Source organism: Protopterus annectens, chromosome 8.part0 (genome assembly GCF_019279795.1).
Source record: "Protopterus annectens isolate FY-2018-M chromosome 8.part0, PAN1.0, whole genome shotgun sequence".
NCBI classification, from domain to species: Eukaryota; Metazoa; Chordata; order Ceratodontiformes; family Protopteridae; genus Protopterus; species Protopterus annectens.
Window position 1 is genome coordinate 983565276 of NC_056741.1, and position 17500 is coordinate 983582775.

Consider the following 17500-nt stretch of genomic DNA (forward strand, 5'->3'; position numbering starts at 1 on the left):
TCTAGGGACATGTCACAAATTAGAAATGTCATCACGAATAACTGGGATTTATTAACTGAATCACAATTTATGTCAGCTGCTATTGGCACTGCACCTACCTTTTCATTTAAAAGAACCAAAACCATAAGAATGAGTTTAGAAAACTGAGATTTACCTTTTCTTATTAATTCTACTTCTACTTCCAACTCTCATAATGGGATGCATTCATGTAATAAATGTGTGGTATGCCCTAACATTTTCACAGGATCTCAATACACATTCACACATTGTAATTATACTATTAAGTTTTCAAAATATTTCTTCTGCCATTCTACAGCAGTAGTATATGCAGGTATTTGTGCATCTTGTAAAGCATTTTATGTAGGTAAAACTACAAGAAAACTTTCAGATAGAATTAAGGAGCATCTAGGAGCCATCAGGGCAAAGAACTTAAATAATGCCCTTCCTAAACATAGCATTTTTTGTACTTCTTTTAGCAAATTTTACTTCATAGTATTAGAACAAGTTAGCTGTTTTTTTGGAGATTGGGAATTATATTTAGAACTAAGAGAACTTAAATGGCAATTACTGCTTAATTCTGAAACATACCCTGGTCTGAATGAAAGTGTTAATATTAAATGCGCTTTAAAATGGAAGATTTAATTCTATTTTGACAGTTGTTCTATTTTGACAGTTGCTTTCTTTCTACAAAATGTGTTTGCATCCATCCATGACCTTTGACACACTTGTTAGTCACCACTTGTACAGTTATATGAATATTCATGACTCCTACATGCAAATTTAGGGCGCACACTGTACATTTGTTCAATGATTAGCTAACACAAGGGAGTGTTTATTTAATATTCATGTCCCTGTCATTCATATGTATGTTCATGGTTATTGTGTTTAGATGATTGGCACAGTTTAAATATTGTCTGGTTGTACTATTGGCTACTGTACTAATAAGTTATAAGTAGTTCATTGTTTTTTTGTTTACATGTGACTCTAGTTACATTTAATGTAAGTATTGTTGACTATAGGTTATTCTGATGAAGCTCTTCCACCTGAATAAGAGCGAAAGCTTAATCATCTATTCAGTGTCTGAGTTTTTATTTCCTTTCTACTAGCTCAGTATTAATTACTACACCTAAAAGAAGTCTGAATTTTATATATATATATATATATATATATATATATATATATATATACTTCCATTTTTCATAACACTGTAAGCAGTAATTAATTAATTAACAATATTGCTGTTTCAGTAGTTCTTTTAAACAAAACAAAACCGAGAAGGCAAATGCAGCATATATGAACCGATACAAAAACAAAGGCAGCTCATGTATGACAAAAATCCAGTAGATAGTAATATATAGTTTTATGGTAGTCACAGTCCAATATTTACACAATTTGATGTTGAAGGCAATATAAAAATTAGGTTAAAAAGGGTTAAGAGCATTTGTTTACTTCATCATCCAATGTAGACTTACTCAGAACCCGTAAAATATGAATAAGTTAACTGCTGCATTTATAACTATAGTCAAACCTAATTGCACAATCAGTTAAATTAAACAATCAATAACTACCATATTAAAGAAACATACTCATTAAATCTTACCATTATTCAGAATTCATAAACAGATCACTCCTTTACTTATAGACATAATAAATAAATAAATGAAATTCATTAAAAAACAGTAATGCAATATACATAGCAGCCACATTGAATATATTTAAATTAATAAAACATACTGATCCAATCGGTAAGTTATAAGTCTAAAGCTTTAAGTTTCAAAATGCTTGCTTTGGAAATGTTTTCATTTAGTCTAGGTGGGTCCTGGGAATACAAGTGTAATTGCCACTGCAGTTCCTTAGTTTCTAGTATAGTTTTCCATGGACCACCTCTAGGATTCTGTGGAACTTTCTCCAAAATAGCAAATTGAAATATTTTATATCCTGCACAATGTTGTGTATGCTTATGCAAGGCATTGTTCAAATTCATATTGTGCATATTGGAAACATGCTCATAGATTCTTTTATTTAGGGGCCCTTTCAGTTTTGCCTTCATAATAAGCCCCACAGTAATCACAGTAAACAATGTAAAGTACACTTTTTGAAGCACAACTACAACATAACCTTACTTTCAAATGGGAAGTTCCCACTAAAAGATTAACAGCTTCCAAAATGAATTGGCATTGTCTATAATGCACTCATTTTATCTTCCCTTTCATGGGCCAAGTACTGACAGAATATTGATTCTCATAAATATATTTCAAATTCTTACCTTTTTTATAAATAATTTTTGACTCTTCTCCTATAAGTTGCAATAAAGCTGTGTCTGAATTTAATACCACCCAATGTTTCAAAATAATCTTACTAACTACATTACTCAAGGGGTAGTAGCTGACAATAAAACATTTTAAGAAATCGGAACATACAGGTAGGTCATTTGGTGGTTCAAGTTGTCCTATAACTGGACCAAATCTTGAGTCATTCAATGATAAAATTTGTCCTTTACATTTTCAACAAAGCTCCTTGGATATTCTCTCTCTATGCACATGTTAATTAATTTCCCACATTCCTTAATATATACCATGTCATCAGAAATCTTCCTACTAATTCCAACTGTCCTTTGGCCAAGGACTTTTTTGAAACATTGGATGTGAGCTATTGAAATGCAGATATGAATTTGAAAATGTGGGCTTCCTATAAATAGTAGACTTAAGCATACCCTTTGTCTTAGTACACAGTTATATCTAAATAATTTGCAGATGTATCAGAAATAGTATAAATAAACCTTAAAAAAGGAGTGGTAGAATTAATGAAATTAAAAATTCATCTAGTCTACTCCTAGTATCTGTCCATATAATAAAAATATTATCCATATAGCGAGTATAGAGAAACCAACAATTCCTTAAGGTGAATTAAAAAGTTTATTTTGCTCCCACACCCACATAACAATGTTAGTGTAGATTGGCGCACAAACAGCAACACATCGCTACTCTTGAATTTGTTTATAGTATTCACCTTTGAATGACAAAAACATTATTGTCTAATACTAATTCCATGAAACTCATCAAGATTCTACACTGTTCTGCTACCGTCAGACAACAAAACAATGCTTCAAAAAAGCTATCCAACCCACTAGACAAAGGAATTCAGCCAAAGAGATTTTCTACATCCATACATACTAAAAGGGTATCACCCACATTTTTATCCAAAAGTAATTGTTTGAGAAAAATCCCATGAGTCTCTCAAAATATATTTGAAGTCACTTATAAAAGCCTTTATCATTCTGGCAATATAGACGTCTAAAGGGTAACTCTTGGAATTTTTAGCAGAGACTAAGGGTCTCATGGTAGAATTAAGTAAATCCTTATGTACCTTTGGAATTCAAAAGATAGTTGGCATCATAGGTTGCTCTACATGCAAAAATGTATATGCAGTACATGTAATGAATTAATTTAATAGTAGTTCTTTTAGGTATAGATCAATTTTGTGTTATGCTAAATTGATTTCATTCAAAGACACTACAACGTACTTTCTGCATCTAATAGATGGTGTAGCATTTTATTAGAATAGTCTGTCAAAGCCATCAAAACACCCCCCCCCCCTTTGTCAGGTCTCATAATCTTGACTGTTCTATCAGAAGATAAAGAATGCAAAATTTCTTTTTCATCACTACTAAGATTATTACTATAATAATGAAAAGATTGACTTAGAGAATAATTATCATGTCTACATAAATTCTCAGACTTGTTAATAAATGTGACACTAGGGGGTATAAAGGTACTTTTTTTCTTAATGACACTAGTGTCTAGCACATTGTTGCCATTAATACCATTAAAGGAAATGGATAGATTAAATTTTCTAACAAAGGTCTTTAACTCTAACAAAGTTATCAGTCACATTAAACCTAGTTCTGGCACAAAGGTAAAACCTCTTTCAAAAAAGATTAAAATGTGCATTAGGGACCTCAGTCTTTGAGTAATTAAAAGTTTAAACCCAGTTTTTGAAGTCATATATGAGTTACAGTTAATGTTGGATCTTTCAGCTGTTACCGTCTCCTGGCTCCTTTTCAGCCTCAACCCCTCAAAGCATTTTGATCTTTTTTCTCTTCATAGACTGGGATCTCGAGCTCACCGGTAACTGTTTTTCCAAGTTGATAGCATTGTCCAAAAAAGGCAACTGAAAGATACGACAGGAATGCCCAATATCAGACGCTGTATTTAAACCACGATTGGCTTCAGAATCATTTTTTGTAGTGGAATTAGGGACATTATTATAGGCTTGGTTTAGGAGCTGGATAGGTTGCTTGTGTCCTATAAGCATTGGCATATCTCTCAAAAGTTTTGAGTTTCCTGGCCATTAAACCAGCAACTTGGTGATCAGCATTACTAAATGATTTATTGTAAGAATCTATGTATTGATCAAAAAGCACGTCAGATTTTATACTGACATCCAAATTGTCTATCTGATGTATGTGTGTCCATCTTTTTAGAATTTTCCTTATTGTAATTGTTAAAAGAGCAAGGCCTTGCTTATTGAACATTTCAGTTAATTCAAGATATAAAGCTGAACAGTGGAAAACTCTGTTAGGGAACTCCACATTCGTAAGCTTTGCTGTACATATTCTTTAGACAGACAAAGTTCAAGATAGGAATTATCCAATTGCAGTTTTCAATATTCTAATAATAGTTTCTGAAAACTAAAAATATGTTGAGACATCACCCCTGTAAGAAAATAATTATTACTTGAAGGGGCTAAAGTGAAAGAACAGTGGGTAAGCCAGTCTTTTAAATTAACATGTGAATTGAAGTTGTAATTGTCCACACCAACCATATCATTATTTCTAATAAAAGAACTATTGTCATGTACTTGCTCATAGGGAACATCCAACACTCCATTTCTCAAATCAGATGTAATCTGTCCACTGTTTAATCACATTTGAATGTGCATTACCAAACTCATCATCACTGCCAAAATTCGCCATCATCTGGTTTATTTGTTTTTATTTATTTATTTATTTATTTATTTATTTATTGATTGATTTATTGATTTATGTGTTTGTTTGTGTGTTGGTTTGTTTCTTTACTTACATACTTATTTACTGATTTGAATGTCTTTACCAGGATAGATCAGTGCTCCAAGTGTATCAGTTTCAGGATGAGCTGCAGAGTATCTACTCAACAGTTGTACAATACTCAACAATTTTAGAACATATAATATACATTTAAAGGAGGAGTAACAAAACATAAATAAGATAACAAACCACAAATATTTATTAAAAAAAAAGTGAAGTAACACAAGCTAGAAAGTTATTCAGAAAGAAAGGGAATATTTAACAACAGGCTTGAATTAATGGCAGCCTTAAATAGTTGTTAATGCATTTACCTATAGCTGGCTATAACTGCAGATTTTATATCTATAACTCAATGAGAAACGGGAAAGACAACTTGGATATAGTTTGCTGGTTACAACAAAAAGAGAAAGAGCTGTACACAATATTTACAGTAATTAAGGTTCACCTAAATATAAGAGAGACCACCTGAAGGAATATTTAAGTAGATGAGTGTAAATAATTCTTTAAATGATAATTTAAAATAGGAGACATCATTAGTTGAGATGCACTTTTCAAGGCTTCTTAGTACAGATGTGACTTAAATGCTTTCCAAAAGTCTGAGTATACACTGAGGATTTTAAATGATTCAGGAAGATCTTCTCAGTGCTTGGGCTATATTATTGGGCATGGTCACTGCATCAGAATGTATTTTGAGGTATGCAGAGAATAGAGATATTACAGGAAAGGGACTGAAGCTTGTAGATAAATTGCCTTTATGGACAAGCTAGGTTTGAAAAAGATTGTAGTTTCAGAAGTTTGTATAATTTAGAACCTAGAAGAAGACGGAATCTCAAGTGAATTGGTGGCCATTTATTTTTCCTTATTATAGAAAAGTAATGTTCTAAATGGTGCTGGGGGTCAATGTTATAAACCTACAAATTTTATTAATGATATACTGTACTTCTGGTTTAGTTCTTTTTTAGAGGCTCAGGATATTACTAGGAGGGTGTCCGTGGGGAACATCTGACACTCCATTTCTCAAATCAGACGTACTCTGTCCACTGTTCAATCGCATTTGAATGTTGTTAGTGGATAAAAGCATATGCTCACCTGACAAAACAGATCCACAGTTCACTTCAGCCACAGACGGATTCCCCCTGGTATGTTGCATATGTTTGCATGTTGGTATTTAAGTTGAAGCATTTAGATACTGTTTCATATATTTGCTTATAGCTTTTCTGGATTCAGGGGATGAGAATTGAGAGATTTTTCCTATAACAAAAAATTATTTATTTATTTATGGCTGGTTAAGTGTGGAGGCTGTACATGCAAATTTTGATCAAGCCAAAACCTAGGTTTCTGAAATATAATGTGGCTTAAAGGGGGTGGTTGTTGTGGTCATTAATGTGCAGGGATTAAATTTATCTTTTGCTTGGAACCAAAGACCAAAGCCTTGGTTTCACTGTTCTTCAGCAGAAGTTTCCAGTTAAACAGTCAGGTGATTATTGCTATAAAATAATTTGCCAGTTGAATGTTCTATGTATCTGTGAGACAGATCTTCAAATGATAGTCATCTGTATGTAGAAGAGGTGGGGTAAGTCAGTGTATAGCTTGTTTATGAAGATGAAGACCATTAGAGGAACAAACACTGAGCTTTGCTGGACTCCTATGGTAAGGGACATATGACAGAGCTGAGACCATTTTAACTTTAAAGTCATTTTTGAAATAGAGTTATTAAACCATGCTTTATGGCTTAAATGAGTTGCTAGAGTGGTGTCTTTGAGAACAGAATGATCTGCTAAGTAAAACACTCTAGTCAAGCCAATAAAAAAGTGATCCTGTCAGATTACCTTTCTCCATGCTTAGTAGAAAGTTGTCAGTGAACAACCAGATTAGGATGATGGGTGGAGGTGCAACATGCTGGATAGAAGACATACTGATGTCTTCAAATTAGTTGTATTTTGGAATGCATTTGTCCTGGTCCCCTTCAATAAACACACACTGAATGACATTTGATGACCTTTATTAAATTTCCATAAACTTGATTGTTAAACAATAGTTATTAATTTCAACCAAACATGACACAGGTGATAATAACACCCATGAAAAGAAAACATAAAATAAATAACCATAAGGGCAGCATAACCCCTCACCCTTGGAATAAGCAGTGTCCCCCAATTTCTCACTTATCCTTGCACTTACAAGGCAGCGTTACCACTCACCTTCAATTTATTGAATGACACCTGCAACCAAATAAGCAGCTCTGCTTGCTTATTTACTTATCAAGAAGCACAACCGCTCACTTTTTCCTTCCCAACTTATTGAATTGACCATCCATCACCAGAAAGGGAACAGAAGAGGGCAAACCTGCCCCTCTTCTCAGCCCACCAGCCTGACAGGCTGTTCCCCCTCTCACCGATCAAACTTCCCACACCCTAAACACCATTCAAGGCATAAAGTCAAACATCATTCGGTGTACCCCATCTTGCTTAACCAAACTGAATCCATGCCATTACCTCTCAAATCCCCATCACATAAACAAAACTATTCAGTTACCTAAACAGTTAAAAGCAAACCACTGATCACTCTCCAGTGCTAAAGTAACTACCATAAACTCAAAACCAAGCATACCCATACTCAGTTACCCAACTACCACCCCAGTAAAATTTCATAATGACTCTCAAGTCCTTACCATCCAACTAGACAACCAAAACCTCGGCCCATTTCCATTTGAAACCATGCAAAGGCAATTGCAAACCCTCACGTCATATTGCAGCTCCACTTTACTGCCCAATGAAGTAATAACCACATGGAATCTCTTTCCAAGTCCCATTTAATAGCAATCTTGCCATCACACCAATTACCACTTATAAACAATAGGACACTTAAACCACCATCATGGTCTTTAGCAGTACAACCCCAAATGCACCACAAATAGTAAAACCAAGCCAGGCAAAACTAACCAAACACAATGTACACCAAAACTTGAAAATGCCCAATGCCACCAGGTCAAACAAGATTAGTGACTTGCCATCACTGTCCAGAAAGTGGTAAATTAACCGAAACCTGCCTCACTTAAACTTACTTTAACTCGAAGCTAAACCCTCCTACACCAAACACCCCACCTAGCTCACAAACCTGAGCCACTTACTCAATGCAACTTGCTAATCCTGTCCAAGATAACACCCCCCCCTTACCATAAAATTTACTTGTAAACCAACCCCATGATCCTGCCGCAATCACGTAATCCTAACTGTCATCTGACATGCCTCGGCTCACCTAATATCTCCTTCAGCAGTAAATCATTACTTGGTATGCTCCTATAGTAATCAGCCTACCTGACCTAATCCAAGGAAAACCCCTGCTACCAATAAGACAGTGTGAAATGTAATCCTGTTGCTCCCCGCACAAGGCCAAACCAAAACAAGACATTACCTTGTGGCTGCAGAAAAGAAACATCACAAATGAACAAACAAAACCATGTTCAGCTGCACTGCTGGAAAACCGTGACCTCCTTTCCTACTGCTTTATCAGCTGACATATTCCTCAGCATCCTCTCACCTGTGAAGTCCACATTCCTTCAGCCCACCAAGTAATGCCCGCTCAGGATGTCCCCACCCATGACCTCAGTGTGATCTGTAAAAGAAAAGACTGTAAATACTCCACACTTCTTAATGATATTAAACACCACCAAGGGCATATCTCTTTCATCGACTGCATAAAACAAATTTATTGCATCAAAATGCTTATTCTATAAATAAAATTATCACTCTTTAACCATCCCATGAGTTCTCAACAAACTTGTTAAATAATTAGGGCAAGGAAAGCTAAAGCCATCCATAGTCATACTAATACAGTCAGTTAACAACCCACGGTGCACATTCACCCCAATGGCTCACCTATGTCCCTTTTGGACAAGGGCAACATCCACACCTATCCTTCTTAGATAAGGGCAACTTGTGCTGTACTCTGAATTAAGGAATCTTACGTACCAGAACCTGACTAGTTTATTAAAACCTTAGAGCTATTAGCCTAATAACCACCCCCAATCCTGAAATTGGTGCCCCTCCTCCCACCTAGTAAGAACCTCCAAACTCCCCTTAAACAATATCAAACCCTGCTACAACTTTCCCCCAACATACCTTGTCCTCCATTGACCTTACACTACCCAACTGTGCCAACCTTGAAATGCCTTAATGAGTACAAAATAAAATAAAACTTGTCACTGTACAGCTTACCACATATCAACCCAGTCTCCTCCAGCATAATACCTTACCTTCCAATGCATGGAGGCAACTGTTCCATTGGACAGCTTACAACCTGCTGCTTCTAGCAAGTATTCCTTTGTCTACACTTGCTCCACAAGTATCAGTGTTCATCCTGACTCTGAATGGCAAACAGTAACGGTAAAGGAAAATAAGTATCCCCTACTCCTGCCCATAAAGCAGTTAAAGAGGGAAAGCTTTAACGGACGTTACTCCTATAACCTTAACCAAGAAACATCCAAACAAAGGTGACTATCTCCTCGTTCAAAGGCCAGGGATGTCTTTTTTTTTTTTTTTTTTAAATATATGTTGAACATCTAGCCACCACCCCCCAAATCTCAAGCCCTATTGAGATGCCAATAATTTGCCCGACAACCACAACGTCATGAAAATGCACCCACACCTGAGACAAATACTGACAGCGTGCACATACCTCTCAGCCTGTCCTGCTTCAGCATGATCTTTACTTATTTAATTTATTTATTTATTCTTTAACTGTTTCGAAATCTGTAATAAATGTGCACCTTGTGACCTAACTTCAATGCTACATGCTTTGACACCTTCTGAATTCTGTACAAAACCTAAAATAAGGCTGAGACAAAGGCCCAAAATAGCGACAGGTTTTAGATGTTGCTGTTGTTGTTGTGTCTTTTGGCTTTAAACTTAAAAAGCTGCTAGAATAACAGAATTTATCAGCATGCACCTATGGAGGGCATAAATTCTGAAACTCAAACATATGTCATTACTTAATGCCTTCAGCTCTTCATGACTCTCCGAAAACCACAGATTTTATGAGGAATATGCCAACCATCTGAGGTAAAGTCTGATAATTCTGTGAAATGCACCCATACCAAATCACACATGACAGTTTGAGAAGAGATACGGTAATATCCCTTAGGTAGCATTACATAACACCAAACCCTGTGGCCCCTTAACAAACAATCCAAACCTTCCCCAATTACGTTAAGCAGAGGCGGAAGCTTCACTAAGAGGCAACCCATCACACTCTTGAGCATGTAACTATACCTCACCATACCAACAAGTAACCTGTAACAAAATCACTGCACCATACTATGCATGAGCGCTGATGACTGTTATTAAAGACAACCTCACGGCTCACCAGCATGTACTCCATCCCTGCTAGCAAAACTGCACCGCCGGGTCACCTAGATACATATACAGAAATAAGTACCACCTGTTGGAATTTATTTTTGCTAAATAACAAACATTTTTTTTTATGAAATATCTGCATGAAAAGAAGATAAAGTGCTTCATCTGGCAGTCACTGATCTGAACCAAAATGAAGAAATCTTGCAGACAGACAAAATCACAATGATTAGATAACATGCTTGGGACAAATAAACTAAGAGATGTCTATCACAAGGGGACCATTTATTTAATTAATCTTTTTTTTTTTTTTATCTAAATCCTTAACAATATGCCGGCAAGAACCACGAGCTGATGTGAAACCTGACTGCCCATGCGCAGTCCTGAACTGCTGTTCCTAATCCCGCAAACAGACATTAAACCTCCACACTCCAATACCAGGCTGTAGGAATGATGCTAAGAGACAGATCACTTTTTTATTAGCTATACTTCTATCAGAAATCCATCTACATTCACTCTTTATAAATAATTGGCTCTGAATCAGATACAGAATTACTCCAAAGCAGTCGGTTCATTTTTCACATCCGGCTACACAATCTTGCTGCTGATTGAAAAGTTTCCAGATGTCACATCTACAAAATCCATCCATCCACAACCCCTTTGCCTACTTTGCACATCATTCTGATGTCACTTCAACAGCGGCAGTCTAGGGCTAAGGTTCACACCACTGGGTACCTAGCCCTGCTGTGGCTATTCTTCCGTACCACACACTCGCACAGACCTTATTGCCTATGGCCAGTTTAACATGTTCAGTCCACCTACTGCATGTCTTTGGAATGTGGGGAAACCAGAGCACCCAGAGAAAACCCACACTAACACAGTGAGGACATGCAGACCCAGTACAGAAGGCACCCCAGCCGAGAATCAACCAGGGAACCTTTTGCTGTGAAGTGACAATGCTATATAGTGCGTCACTGTGTCACCCCCTCACAAGATTGTTATTGCCTGAATTTCCTGCACAGCAGAAGCTAAACATTTATATCATCCTCTTCTTTAATTCAAATCAAAGGAAAAGTTTAAACAAAATGAATACCAGGTACCAATGCCATCCATTGCTGCTGTGCCAGCCTTTAATTTCCAGGATTCCCTCCTCATATCCCTAGTAATGGTACTATCGGTTTAGTATGCAATGTCTCTAAAATGTACTGCATTTGAAATGCTCACTGTTTAACTTTGCTAACATTGCTAATTCAAATGTAAAAAAAAAAAAATTCAAAATTTCTATGTAGATCTTTTCTCCCTGTGCCTCTGCTGAAAAGGGGTGATTTTCATACCCATTCAGACAATCCTAATAAACCAAGGTAATAAATGAATGAATGAAAGAATAAATAAATAAATACATAATACAAGATATTATAGTACACTTCAAACAATTTCCCATTATTAACCAATTTTTTCCATGCATATCTAAAAGCAAACATTTGCTTCTTTGAACAAACACAGAAAGAGAAATATTACAAGTAATGGTTTTATAAAATAGATAATAACAAGCAAAGAGCATAGAACAAAGCAAATATCTATTATACTCCAAGTGCATATTAGAAATATGCCACGGCTTGGAGACTGCAAAACAGCAGCAAATGTACATGCCAATTATTAAGAAACAAAAGAACTTCCAACATCCTAACTTATGAACCATTTGGAGGTTCGCAAAGCCGAGAAGAATTCAAACATACCAGTATCAATTAGAGGACCCAAGGGATCCAAAAGACTGTAAGGATAGAGAACAGTGAGCGACACCAACAGTGACATATTTCAGGCAACCCCACATCCACACCACCCACCCCATTCACACACAGACTACAGCGTTACCTCAGGCAAGCCTCACACTCTGAGCCTAAAGCCCAGGTAAAGAAATTTGAGGTTCTCTTAACCTTCCTGACTGCCAAAATTCCATACAACACTGTCACCACCAACGAATGCCAATGCTAACCTCCCAACCGCCAAAAAAGACAGACAGTCCTGATAAAACAAAGATGCACAGGTAAACGGAATCATACAAATTACAGGAGAATAATTCACCACATAGCCAAAATTCTTAAAATAGACACACTGACTAGCTAAATAAGCCACCTGGCTCCAACTAAAAGACTATGGAGCCTAACCACAAAGTTACTGCAGCACAATCCAAACTGCAGACTGCACCTTGCACAGATGCTGCCACTAGTTTACAGTAGGAATGACCCCAAAAACTTAAATCATTTCAAACCTGTAGCTCATGATTTCATATATGTATTATTTTTTTTAAGTCAAGAGCTGCCAACAAAGTGACTACCCCAACCACCTATCCTCTCAAGAACTTGGTGACCACCTGTCCAAACACCCGGGATCAAAAACTATACAGATCTGTAGCCCCACTGGCCTGAGAATTCATAGTACCCTAAAAAAACAAACAAACAAACAAAAAAAAAACTAATACATTCCACAGACCACCTGCCACCAACCAGTACCCAGAGGCCTACCTTTTCTCCTGTTATACCTACAGATTATCATGGGCGTACCTTGCCTTAGCAAGTTTACACCAAAAGTGTGACTCCTACTCCAGTTTCACTTGCCTAAAACCCTGTAAACCCCTCCCTACCCTTACCTCATTTCTTCCCAAACATCCCTCCATCCCATTTAACCCTATCCTCCCCTTATCCACCTAATTCCTGCTATTCTATTTATCTACCCCCACTTGAAAATGTCCCAGGACAAATCAGTCTGTTCCATACCAAATTTCTTAAGCTATGTGAAGACAATTTGTCTAGTACTTTCCCTAGAGGGCAGCACAGTGGTACCCCCATCAACACTGACACCTAAAAGCAAGTGGCTTTCCAGTTAATTTCTGCTGGGGTGGAGTATGCATGTCTTCCCTTTGTTCATATGAGTTTACTTAAGTGCTCTGTTTTCCTCCAATATCCTAAAGATATGCAGTAAGTGGATTCACAGGCATAGCTAGGGTGGGACAAAGAGGGCAGACACCACAGGCACAAGGTGATAGGGGACACAACCAGTAGGTGATGAATGGTCAGAATTGCAGTTACTATCATTCAGAAATGAATGTCAATACTGCATTTGTGGCTAAAGCAGAGGCACTTTAGTGCTTCATGTATGGTATAAGTGTTTAATCTCTAGAAATCTGCTTGCTACAAATGAAGCAAGGGGTTGTCTACAATTTAATAAGAAAAAAGAGCAGTCTTCTTTGGTCTATAGGTCCTCAAGTACTAGTGGATCTTTTGTTTTCCTACTCATCTAAAAATTGAGGGGGGCATCAGACTGGGGAATGGCACAGGGTGCTAGAAGAGCCAACTATAGCTCTGTGTGTATTGGAAACTCTAAACTGTCTGTAGGTTTGTGTGTGGTATGTGTGTGGTATGGAATAAAGACCTGGTAATCTACTTTAATTCAATACTTGCCACGTATAATCTGTGGATGACATCAGATGTTCATTGAGTCAGTACAGAACTCAGCTATAACTTGACAGCATTGGATGGACATAATTTGCATAGAACTAGAAACATGGAAATAGGGTGAAAGTCATTTGCAATTTGTGACATACCTGCTTTGGGTAGGGGTCTTTTTGCTGCTTTCTTTCAGGTGGAGGACACTGTATTATGATGTAAGGAATTTGTATTATATGAAGGATCATATTTGAAAGGTCGATTTACCATAGTGTTGATGTTGACAAAGGCAAACTGAGGAGGCCAAAAATCCATATTGGTGAAAGTTTACATCAGCAGTGCTCACAACATCAAAAACAGTAATGGAAACTCTCCACTGAGGACAGCCACACTGTAAAGTGCCACCATAAGAATGGGTACATTGCAGCTAAAACACATCTGTGTAGTAATGGCAGAAGAACAAACAGCTGTTTACACCCAGGGTATGTCAGTATGTTTGTATTTTGGTTGAAGAACTGCTGGGAGGTTTGAGAATACAGAAAGAAATTTACCTGCGGTGAGATTGCCACTGGAACATCTAAAACTGTTTTCATTCAAGGAGTTATTTGTTTTGGCCCAGCCTGTCAACTTGTCTTAGGGTAACAAAATTACTTAATAGCTGCACCTGGTTGAGTGTGATCGTTGTTGTTGTATCTTTTGGCTTTTCCCGGTTAGGGGTTGCCACAGCGGAACTCCAGTCCGCTAATGATTGGCAGTAGATGTTTATGTACCGAGTTGCCAGCCCTGACGTACAACCTTCAACGAAGGTATGCCCTGCAAATAGTTTTTTCACTAAGTTACAAATTAATATGTATCTTTTGTGACGGGAGTGACTGGGTTTTGTTTTCCTTAACATTCCACCTTTATGCGTGTCAATAAGGCTTTAAGTTCTTTTTTTTTCATCCAAAGCTATTGTTTAGGTTTTGCCATCAATTATGAGGTGGATTTGTTCTATAAAGAGAAGAATAAATTTAATACAGTAAAATGGGTTTTGGGTGCTGAGAAATTGATTCCATTTTAAAGTAGATAGCTAAGTCATTAATTTGGAGCAGTTTGATGGGAGTTAGCATCTGAATGATGTTTGTTGTTCAGGAAGGCTTTTGTTGATGTTAGAAAGAGTACTGCAGAGTGCCCATTTAAGAACAGAGGTAAGATATATATGCTGATTGTGTTGCTGGATATTTTTATTATCAAAAAGTGGAAAAACAACTGATTTCTTGATTTGAAGCTGGACCTTGTAGGTTCATGGATAAAACCACAAATAGCCAGGAACTCACAGTAAATGTTTTCAACTTATCCAAACGTATTAATATTGAAGTGCCATGTGATTACCAGCTTTTTTAAAGGAGTAATTTTGTGAAGTACATTTGTGATGAGATTTTGCAGTTTTAGTACTCATAAAATGGTGGGAGGTATACAACTACTAGGTGGAGTATATGGCCCCTATCAACATGTAAATTGACAGAATTGTGAGCGGAAGCTATTTGACTGTGTAAGTTTATTTGTACATTAGATTTGCAAAGAATTAGGGTATTGATGAATAGTCTATTAACATGCCAACAGCTAAAGACGGATTTAAGTCCTCAGCAGAAAAAGTACAAACCTGGAGTGTTTTTATTATCCAAAATTCTGTAACAACAGTTAAATCTAGAGAACAGGTATGAAGAACAGCTTCCTGTTTGGAAGTTTTCACGATACTCCCAGCATTTTACAGGCATCATGCTATTGCACTGGTTGTTTTGTTGTTGGTTATACTATTCTGTGGATGGTGTTAAGGTTAGGTTCTACATTGCATCTTAATAGTAGTAAGTACAGAAACAGAGTTAGTTTGAAAAGAAATTGTAGCCATTTTGGGAAGTTCCAATGATGGGTTATAAAGGATTTGGTGTCTAAACTGACTAGTGGGAACTGACACAAACTTGGTCAGTATGGGCTGAAGGACAGTTTGTGGGTTTGTTTCTTAAATGAACACAGTGTTTTGTGGCAGGCAGAGTTTATTGTTTATGGTTATAGGAATATAAGCTGGGTACATGCATGGCAATAGATTGGGTAGATATATGAGTGGGAAGAAAGATGATAAAATAGTGACCAGGATTAGAGGAAACATTTTGGTTTCAGCTCTCTGTCAAAAAATTAGGATAGCATCTGATTTTCTCTACTGCCACAAACACATCTTTCTGTTCCCATTTTTGAGGAAAGTTAGCATTTCTGGATTGCTTAACAAAAGATACTAGTCTTTCATTACAACCCTAGAGTCACTAATAATTTTCAAAGAAAACTAGCTTGCAAATCAATATTTAGCTTGTTGCTTGGTTTGAGTCTTTTATTCTTCAGTCTTCACATACACTCTGTGTGATTCTACATAAGCTGTTAAAAAGAGAGTACTTCTGAATCATTTGTTAAAAGAATCATGTTGTCTTTAATCAGCTTATTGAATTAACAAATGAAGAAAATAAAAAAGTTAAAAAATAGGAACAATTATCATCATGTCTTTTATCATTATCGGTACTCATGTGATATATTAATGGTGGTAAGGTAATTAAAGAATTTGCACTTTGAATGTAACATATATATTACTGTAATTTTACTCCACATAGGTTATGTACTCTTCTTCTGATACTGTTTTCTCTTCATCATCCTCACAACCTTATTTAGCCTCAGTAAATGTCCGAAACCTTGCCTAATGATATAAGACATTAGTAGGGGGGTGTTGATTACAGATCCACTTAAAAGCAAAACCTTCCTGTGGTGACACTAAGCATAACTTTGGCTCATGCAATGTATTGCTGGTGCTAAAGTCTTACAATATGAAAGAAAAGTAATTTGAATCTGTATATCCTTTATTCATTTCCATAGTACTAGAAGGGACATTGGAGGCATTTCAAGTCTCCGAAAAAACTCAAATGTTAGTACAGCTGTTTTCATATGATAGCTGTTAAAGGAAAATGATTATGCAAATAGCATTTTAAATGTAAGCACTTTTGTAGTCCACCAAGGTCTACTAAGGTAAATTTTTACTGAAAAACAATTATGTTAAACTAACAAGGATATAATTCTCGTTGTGAGTAACTAGGCAATGGAAGCAAAATCTAAATAATTATTCTTAAAAAATTGTATACTAAACTATTCTGAGAAACAGCTAGATGGAGACCACCACAATGTAGAAATAAAAATAAAGTTGATTTATTTAAGTAACAAGCGCTTTCACGTGCATCCAAAGCACACTTCCTGAGGTTTATACAACTTCATTGCATTGAGTAGCTTTTATCTTCTTCTTCTGGCTTTTTCCCGGTTAGGGGTCGCCACAGCAGATCACCTTGTCCGCACATTGAATGGCAGTGGAGTTTTACGGTGTCGAGTTGCCAGCCCGGCGCCCAACCTTCCACAGAAGGCACACTCACATGCACACCTAGGGCCAATTTAGAGTGTCCAATCCACCTGCAGCATGTCTTTGGGAGGAAACCGGAGCACCCGGAGGAAACCCACGTGACCACAGGGAGGACATGCAGACTCCACACAGAAGGCACCCCAGCCGAGGATCAAACCGGCAAACCTCTTGCTGTGAGGCGACAATGCTAACCACTGCACCACCATGGCCGCCC

At 36.8% G+C, this 17500-nt stretch overlaps 1 protein-coding gene across 1 annotated transcript in view; it reads right to left on the bottom strand.

Annotated features, from left to right (window-relative positions):
- The window catches only part of LOC122808376 (V-set and immunoglobulin domain-containing protein 10-like), a 406591-nt gene that overhangs the window by 268092 nt on the left and 120999 nt on the right, over positions 1–17500 (bottom strand). The gene's annotated exons all lie outside the window — the stretch shown is intronic.